Genomic DNA, 8,889 nt, shown 5'->3' on the forward strand with positions numbered 1-8,889 from the left:
TTAGGTAGGATTTTATAACACAGATAAATAAATAAGTAAAACAAATACAATTATAATTTTAAATATTAAATAATAAATGAATACTACTTAACTACACATAAAAACTACTCTTTTCTACAGTCGCCATGTATTTTTCCATGTTTTAAAATGATTATAATATATTAATTAAGGCTCTATAGATGGTGGATGCGTTTAAAAAAGGACTAAAAACCTTTAAAAAAATCATACAGCAAGTCATGTTTTAGCCAATTAATACGTTCATATTGTTTTTAAGCATTTAAGGAGAAGCTCATAATCCAAAGCATACCACATCATTGCGGCGGTGTATCACGGTACAATCGTAAAATTCTTGGAGATGTACCATCGTCTGTTTTTATTCATGAATGGAATTTCATGACTTATGCATCCCCCCACCCATGATTCATGGCCCTCTCCACTGCGTTTGACCTTAATCCACGAAAGCGTCTCTCATTCATATACTTCTATGCAGCGTTTCCATTCTGCGAGTGAAAGACCCCCACCCCCAGGTCGGCTTGAACTCGTGTGGGACCCACTACCGGTGTCACGGGTGTTTTCCAAGCACAAAACTTTGAAGATTACTCAGTTTTTCCATTCACAGCAAATAAGTGAAACCAGAAAATAAAGTATTTATTTTAACGCATTTGATGATGTTTGCTTTATCATGTCTGTAGCGCTGTGGAATGAGGAACCAAGCCAACTCAAAGTAGGAGAAAAGTGTTGGCGACAAGGCCGCGTGCTTGCTTCCTTTAACTTTGACACATAAAAAAAAAAAGGCTCGTAGTTTTGTCATGTTGCAAGCAAACATGTGGTTGCAATGTCACTTCGCTGTGTGTTGCAACAGAGCGGCGCACCCTTTGTTTGCCTTCCGACATGAACAGCGAGCTCTCCAAGCAGGCATACACGACCTTCTATTACAGGTATAAAGTCGTGCAAAAGTCTTGGCTCAGCAATTACATCACGTCAGTTATTTCATGTCTCTTGATGAGAATGCAATCACAAAGCAATGAGAGAATTATGAACGGGCAAAGTGTTCTTTTTCTCTGCACTTTTATTTCAACTTGCAACAATTAAGTGAAATATTTTTTTATTATAATTATTTATTAAATAATTGTATGACTGTTATATACAGTAAAGTTAATAGAATATTGTATAAAACATTTTCTATGACATATATAAAACAGTCATACAAATATTGTATATAATAAATATAAATAATACAACAAAATAAATTGAAATAATTAGTAAAAATAATATATAAATAAAAATATTTTTTGGGAATAGTTATATACTGTATATATACACACACAAATATATACAGTATATAGTTAATATACTGTATATAAATAAAACAGCCATTAAAATGATTTTATATAATAAAATATGATATTCTATCTATATGATATACATTTCATTTTATACATACGCTACCGGTCAAAAGTTTTAGAACACTCCAATTTCTCTGGAGGACAAGCCTACATTTTTAAGTGTTAAGATGGTCTGTTTCTCTTTCATTGTTAATTCCCTTTTTTCTTCCCGTTTTTGCAGCAACAAGTGACTTTCTCCAGTACAATGCTGTTCAACTGATGTTCACGAGGGTGTAGTACCACAGTGTGTTCCGAACACTGTTTTTATGCAAGAAATTATGGGACGATTATGGGACAGAGGAGGTAGTAAGTACTCCAGAACATGGAACATCAGTTGCACCAACTGCCAAGGCTTGATCAACCTCCATTTCTGCAGAACACCTTTAAAATGTTGACCCATTTTGTGGTCCCTGAAACAGGCCTTTTTGTGTCATTCTGGAATCTGCATTATTTTTCAGTTTTGGGTAACCTTACCTTTTTTTTTTTTTTAACCTCTGGCACTTCACTGCTTCCCTTTGTACTATTTCAAGCTATTCACTGGGCTTGAACGACTTGAATTTCAATACATAACTGCAAAAATTGGTGTGTTCTAAAACGTTTGACCAGCAGTGTATCTTACTAAATTAATTCATTATGGGACGATTCGTTAAATGTAAAAATACTTTTTTTTATCCATATACTTACAGCACATTTCATTCATTTAGTTTTTCATTTTTCACAAATTACAAAGTAATTGCTTATTTAAATTTTATGTATCATGTATTTGTAGGACACATTTTTATTTCTTTGCATTTAAAAAATATATATATTTCACCTGCAACCACAGCAACTGTCATGTGACAAAAGAGTTAGCTCCATAGAAGGAAGTGAAACTGAGGGGGATATGTATATATATATATATATATTATAAATAAGTTTATTGGCTGCCTTTGTGCAACTTTTTGTGCACATTTAACGTTTTGTTCTACAAATACACTAAGAACACAAATAACACGACAAGACGTGCGCTATATTGTGCGCTAACCAGAAAATGTACGCCACCCGAGACAAAATTTTGCCATAACGTGAACTGAAAAGCACGAAACGTACGCCATCCATCCATCTTCTATGCCGCTGCTCCTCACTAGGGTCGCCGGTATGCTGGAGCCTATCCCAGCTGACTTCGGGCGAGAGGCGGGGTACACCCTGGACTGGTCGGCAGCCAATCGCAGGACACATATAGACAAACAACCATTCACACTCACATTCATACCTATGGACAATTTAGAGTCGCCTGTTTTTGGAAAGCGAGAGGAAACCGGAGTACACGGAGAAAACCCACGCACGGGGAGAACATGCAAACTCCACACAGGGCTTCAAACATAGATCTTCCAGATCTCCTGACTGTGTGGCCAATATCCTAACCACGAGGCCACCGTGCGGCCCGTTAAATAGGAACAGTCATTCATTATGGACTGAATTACGGCCATTGGCAACACTTGCATCAAGGTCCATGTGACGAGTGGACACGCCAAGTGTTCATACCTTCAACATGTTCATACGGCATTTCATTCAGATGAATGTCTTGGGGAAAATGGAGCAATTCAACATTGGCAGTCGGCGTCGCACTAACCCGGAGTCAAAGTCATGTGCTCGAAACATGCCGGTAGCAGCAGTCATGATGATTGCGCACTTCCACGGAATGCTATGACACATGCCTTCAACTGCATGGGGACTTTCTTCTGTCATGTTTGCTCGTTTTGTTCCACTAATTTCCCAGCGATTAGAAAAGGCTCAGGTGGCTATTTTGACGATGACTCCCTTCTCGAGAGTGTACATTTTTGCTGTAAAATGGGGAATTGCCTGGAATAACCTGCACGTAAAAGCCCCGTGAACATAAACACTCAGTTCACGGATGGTTAACACTCCTGATTAAAAATAGAGGCTTCTTGTCCGTGCACAGCTTGCAAACTAAAATAACCCGTACGGATGTCCGAGTGATGGGTGAGATCACTCTCTAGCCAGCTTACTTGCTTTACACTTGCTCTCATTCTTGCATGCGATCACTGCACCTTATTACAATGATCTTGAACATCATTCTTTAATAGTCTCTCTCTCCTGTAGTCTTGGAAAGCATGTGCATTTAGCTTTGTCAGCCTTACATCATTCCTCCCCGATGCCTCATGCTGAGCCATTGTGGTATCATCTCAGTTCCCTCTTTTAATAGCGGACTGCGAAATACACAGGTCAGCACTGACCCACTGTTATTTTTTGTGCTTTGACGCTGTTATTTTTACTTTTTGGGCCAAGCCCAAAGGCTTTTCCATTGCACATATGAATAACTGATATCGGCTGTGCGTTATCGTGCATTATCTTGCCTTTTCCGCCAACATAACAGCTTGCATGGAAACAAAAATCATCTAAAAAAGCTTCCTCATCTCTAAGCTATGCATGACTCATTTCACATACTGTGCCTGTTGGTTATTTAGGATGCCACATCCTGGTTCTTGTAGGGTGATTTTTGGGTTGGGGAGGTGATCGGCGACTTTGCATAATTGGCCACGACGCACTTGCGAAAAGTGACTAAAAAACACGAAAAGCAAAACAAACATGCTTACAACTCCGAATAGACTTTCTTCTGTCGCTTCTTTTCGTCATTTTTTTAAAAATGTCACAAACAAGACAGAACCGCCTGTTAGTACTTTTAGTTGGGGGAGGGGCCCACGGCAGCACCCGCTGCTTGTTGAGAAGAGAGTACGTACTTTAACGTTAGGGTCTCTTCACTAGATTGATTACTTGCTGAATACAGCAATACTTCGTTAATCGCGGATAATCGGATCCAGATCCGACCGTGATAAGTGAATTTCCACAAAGTAGGATTCCTTATTTCTAAATGGAATATTTTTGTAGTTAGACCAAAGAAAACCTGCTAATGACCGACATTATTAGAGCTCTCTAGACATGAAATAACACCCCTATAGTTATCTTTACACTGGTTTTACCCAATACAGCAGACATAATAAAAGAAAATAAGACATAATATAGACTCACACATATTGTTTCTTTTTTTTTACATTCAGGACCTCTTGCAGGGAATAATGTAACATTGCTGACACCGAGTGACCAGTGTGGAATCCTACATATCAACGTATCTTTCAATGCGTTTTCTAAATGTTCGTATTTTAGTTCATTTAGTCATTTTTATGGTTGAAAATTTTTAACTCATTCACTACCAAACACGTATTTAGAAGTTTTTATAATCCCGATAACCCGATCCCAACAACGTATTTACACGTATTTTACCTTTTTTATTTTACACGAGAGGCAAACAGAGGCGATGACGCAAGTCTCCAGGAATGCAGAAACGCTAACCAGTTAGCCTCGCATTTATTTCTTTTAAACTTCAAAACCCTAAAAGTTACCACTTCCACACGGAATGGGAGGAGAACTATTTTCCACTCTATCCCGTCGGACATGCCGCCGTGACTTCCACGGCGTGTTAAGGTAATGCAATGTAAGGTAATGTCTCAATGTTTTGTCTCATTACTGCTGCCTAGTGACCACAAGACTAAATATGACATATGACACTTGTAACTTCCTTTGGCCCCGTGGTGGCTTATTTAGCAGTCACAGTGAGTCAGCAACACGTTGGGTGCTTTGTTTGGGCCCTTGATTGTGCGGCACGATACAGTTTGACTGTATCTGCTCGACATGTTTGGATTCGGTGGGAGTACCCGCCATTTTTTTCGTGGAAAAGCAGCAACCGCAGAAAAATGGCACTGGGTGTGATATCAGAGCAAGAAGAACCCAGAACATTTGCTGTCTTGTGATTTGATAAATGGCAACTCAGCAGTGATATGGAAGCCCTGGAAGCCAGTCTTAATCCTAACATTTAACGCCAGCCTCCGCTCTCCTATCCGCAGACAGCTCCCCTAAAAGGAACTGGGGGTTCCAAAGCGTATCCAAGAGCATAATTATGGGAACCACTATTTCCTGGTGGGACCAGTGAAACCAGTAATCTCACGGCCTTAGAAGAGTGGAACCACTGCAGTGATGCCAACTGCAACCAATCACAACTGCACCACATGTGCGCGTAATAAATAAGGAAAGAAATGCATCAAGCCAATACATTAAAAGAAACAATGATACCACTGTATGACTAAATACAGGGCAAGCATGGATGAAGACTACAGTTAGACATGCTTGTGGTCCACGATGGAGACTGAAAGATCCACCAAACAGCATGACTCATGCTCTGCTCACTACTGTACGCCTATAAAAATCCCCCCTCTCAAACACTTTTGCATTCATTAATTGCATGTCCGCGGATGGAAAAAATGTTCTCATAGATCATGTTTTGTTATGTCAATGTCAAAATGGATTATAAATAAAGAACGACTTGAGCGGTGAAGTCATTGCAGGGAATGATGGGGGAATTTGGAGTGACAAAACTTCCCAAAAATGCACTTGATATACTTTTTGGAGATTTAAAACCAGTTAATAGTCAATACTTTACTTTATTTAAGCGCCTAAATTCCCTCCTGTCACGTCTGCCTGTTCCATCAGGCTTCCCGTATTTCCAAAGTGCTGTCAGGGAACTTAATCTTCCCTCCAATATCCCCAGTCGGGGGATATTTATTGCTAGCTGGAGGGCACTCAGGACTCCACAGCCGTGTAAGTGACTTTCATTTCAGCTGCGAGACTTTTTGAAAAACACAAGAATGTCCTCATGCTGCTCGGCTGGAATTTTTGTTGGGAATTTCCCGCTATTGTGTGTGTGTGTGTGTGCGCGCAGTTGTTCGCCTGCTTCGGGCCTGCGTGCAGCAGCGCCTGAGTGAGTCCAAACAAGTCTGACCGACCCACATGGGTGTCTTATTTTGGAAAGGTGAACATGCAGGCTTCGAGGTGACAACAACACCCGTATGATTACATCGTTTTCAGCTAGTTACATTCAGCTCAGTGGATTTAAGGGTAGGATCTGATTTACTGCTTAGAGTGTGTGGAAACACAAAAAAACGGGAACTGACTCAATATGATGCACAGAGAGCTGGTACACAGTATAATACAATACTGCAATAACAAAATACACTGTATATATGAGGTACAACTACATTAGCCATATATTCCAATGTGGAAAAGTACAGGGTGGGCCAGTACAATATAATTCTTACAATTTTTTAAATAAAGACTTCTACCTCCACATTGCTCAGATGTTTCACTGGATTTCCTCAAAGGGTACTTTCCTGGAGATGGGCTCATCTCACGGCGCACGGATAACACATGGCCTGCCCACTCTCCTGATCTTTCCCCCGCATACTACTTGCTGTGAAGGAGAGCGTGTACTGCAACAACCCACAGACCACTGAGGCCCGAGGACCAACATCTGTCAGAAAATTCAGAGAATCCCTCTTGAGATGTCATCACAAACTTCAATGTGCGTGCTGCAGCTGTAATCCACAGAAGAGGAGCGTGCATTGAACATGTCATCAATTACTGAACTGTGTTGAAAAAAAAGAGAGAAAGTGGGAAACCTTTTATGTTTCTGTTACAAATTTGGAAATACAATTTTTGAATAAGTTCTCGTTTCAAAAAACTTGTGCATGATTAAAAAGTGGTAAAATTTTATTCGCCCACCCTGTATAATGCCGTAATCCCTTGCCATTTCGTGGTTCGAATTTCATGTTTTTTCAAAAATATATCAATTAATGAATCATCGCTGTTTCGTGGTTATTATTAGTAACAAATATTATTAGTAAAAAAAATGTTATTATTATTATTAGTAGTAAAAAAAATTGATTTTTTTCGCCTAGATTAAGCATTTTTAAGCATAAAAATGGCTAAATGAACTAAAATACAAATATAAGGCACTCAGAAGACATTCAAAGATGTTGTGATGATATGTAGTATTCTACACTGGTCACTAGGTGTCAGTAATGTCACATTGATGAGACAATAGCCACTGCAGGAAGTACTGTACAGAAACCGGACGTACAAAAGAAACAAGGAACCCTCCCAGTGCTAACATGTGTGAGTCTATATTATGTCGCGCAAGTAATTGATACGCCCATTAAAAAAAAAAAAAAATCATGATGCTCCACTACAGTCCTTTCGCATCCGCGCTATCGCTGCACCACCTGGTCCCAGTGCAAGTGGAATATAACAGTGAAATAATAAATATAACAACTGTATCTCTTTGTGATGAAGGTGAAAAAGCATATTAGTATGAACTTTGGTCTTTGCTCTTTTTGTTCCCCATTTTTGCTGTTTTTTAGTACATTTTTTGTCATAAATAATCTTCGTAAATGCTCTTTCCATAATATTATGACTTTAGTCCTATAATATTTTTTTTCAAAACTTTTCCCCAAACTTAATTGTCCAAAAATCACAACTTTATTTTGTTTTGTTTCTCATATTATGATTTTTTTTCCTTAATATTTCAACTTTATGCTACTAACATTATTTTTCCTAATAATTTTACGAGCTTATTCCGGTAAAACTGTGTTCTAGCACATTTTATAAACAGTATTTCCAAAGTGCTGCGCAGACTAGTAAAACCATAAATAATAAGTAAAAGTACAAATTACTACTGTAAAGTAAAAACGAAAAGATAAAACAAAAAACAAAGACACTTAGAACAGTGAAATATTTGAAACAAAAAGTAAAAACAATAAAAGCAATGAATGCAAGAAGTAGGTAAAACAGTAAAATAAAAAATAAATGAAATAAAATAAATAAAATAACACCATTTAAACTAAAAAAGAATAAAAGACACAGAGGACCACATGACTCACGCCGACTTAAAAGCCAGAGAATAAAAGTGGGTTTTAAGACGAGACTTAAAGCTTTCAGTTGTGGGGGCCGTTTTTAGATGAGAGGGGAGATTTTTCCACAGCTGGAGCACCTTACAACATCTCAACGGTGCCCAGGATGCTTCACAGGTACAAAAAAAAAATGAAAACAAATAAAAACAGGGTAAAATGGAATAAAAGAATAAATAAAACAGAACAAAATCATACCTAAAACACCTGTGAGCCTTACATTGGTAAGAACGGTTCAAAGTAGAGTATGTTGGAACAAGGCCTTTGGCGGCTTTGAACACAAGCAGGAGGACTTTAAAGTGTATTCTAAAATGTACCGAGAGCCAACAGAGAGAAAAGAGAAGAGGAATGATCCGGGCGTGTTTTGGGCCACGAGCGACAAGGAGAACGGCTGCATTTTGTACAAACTGGATCCTGCGAAGGAGGGACTGGTTTTCTCCAGGATACTGTAGAGCGCTTTATAGTAATCGAGCCTCGAAAGCATGAATAAATAGCTTTTCGAATCTAAAATGATCAAAATGACAGGTGTTTTTTCCGTCTGTTTCAACTTTCTTCTTGTAAATGCTGTTCTCGTAATTATGACTTTATTCCTACAACATTCTGACTACATTCTTGAAACATTATAACCTTTTCTGCAACCTAATTTTCCAGAAATTACAACTTTATTTATTGTTTGTTTTTCATAATAATACAACTTTAAAAATGTA

The sequence above is a fragment of the Dunckerocampus dactyliophorus genome, chromosome 19 (genome assembly GCF_027744805.1).
Source record: "Dunckerocampus dactyliophorus isolate RoL2022-P2 chromosome 19, RoL_Ddac_1.1, whole genome shotgun sequence".
In the NCBI taxonomy this organism is placed as follows: domain Eukaryota; kingdom Metazoa; phylum Chordata; class Actinopteri; order Syngnathiformes; family Syngnathidae; genus Dunckerocampus; species Dunckerocampus dactyliophorus.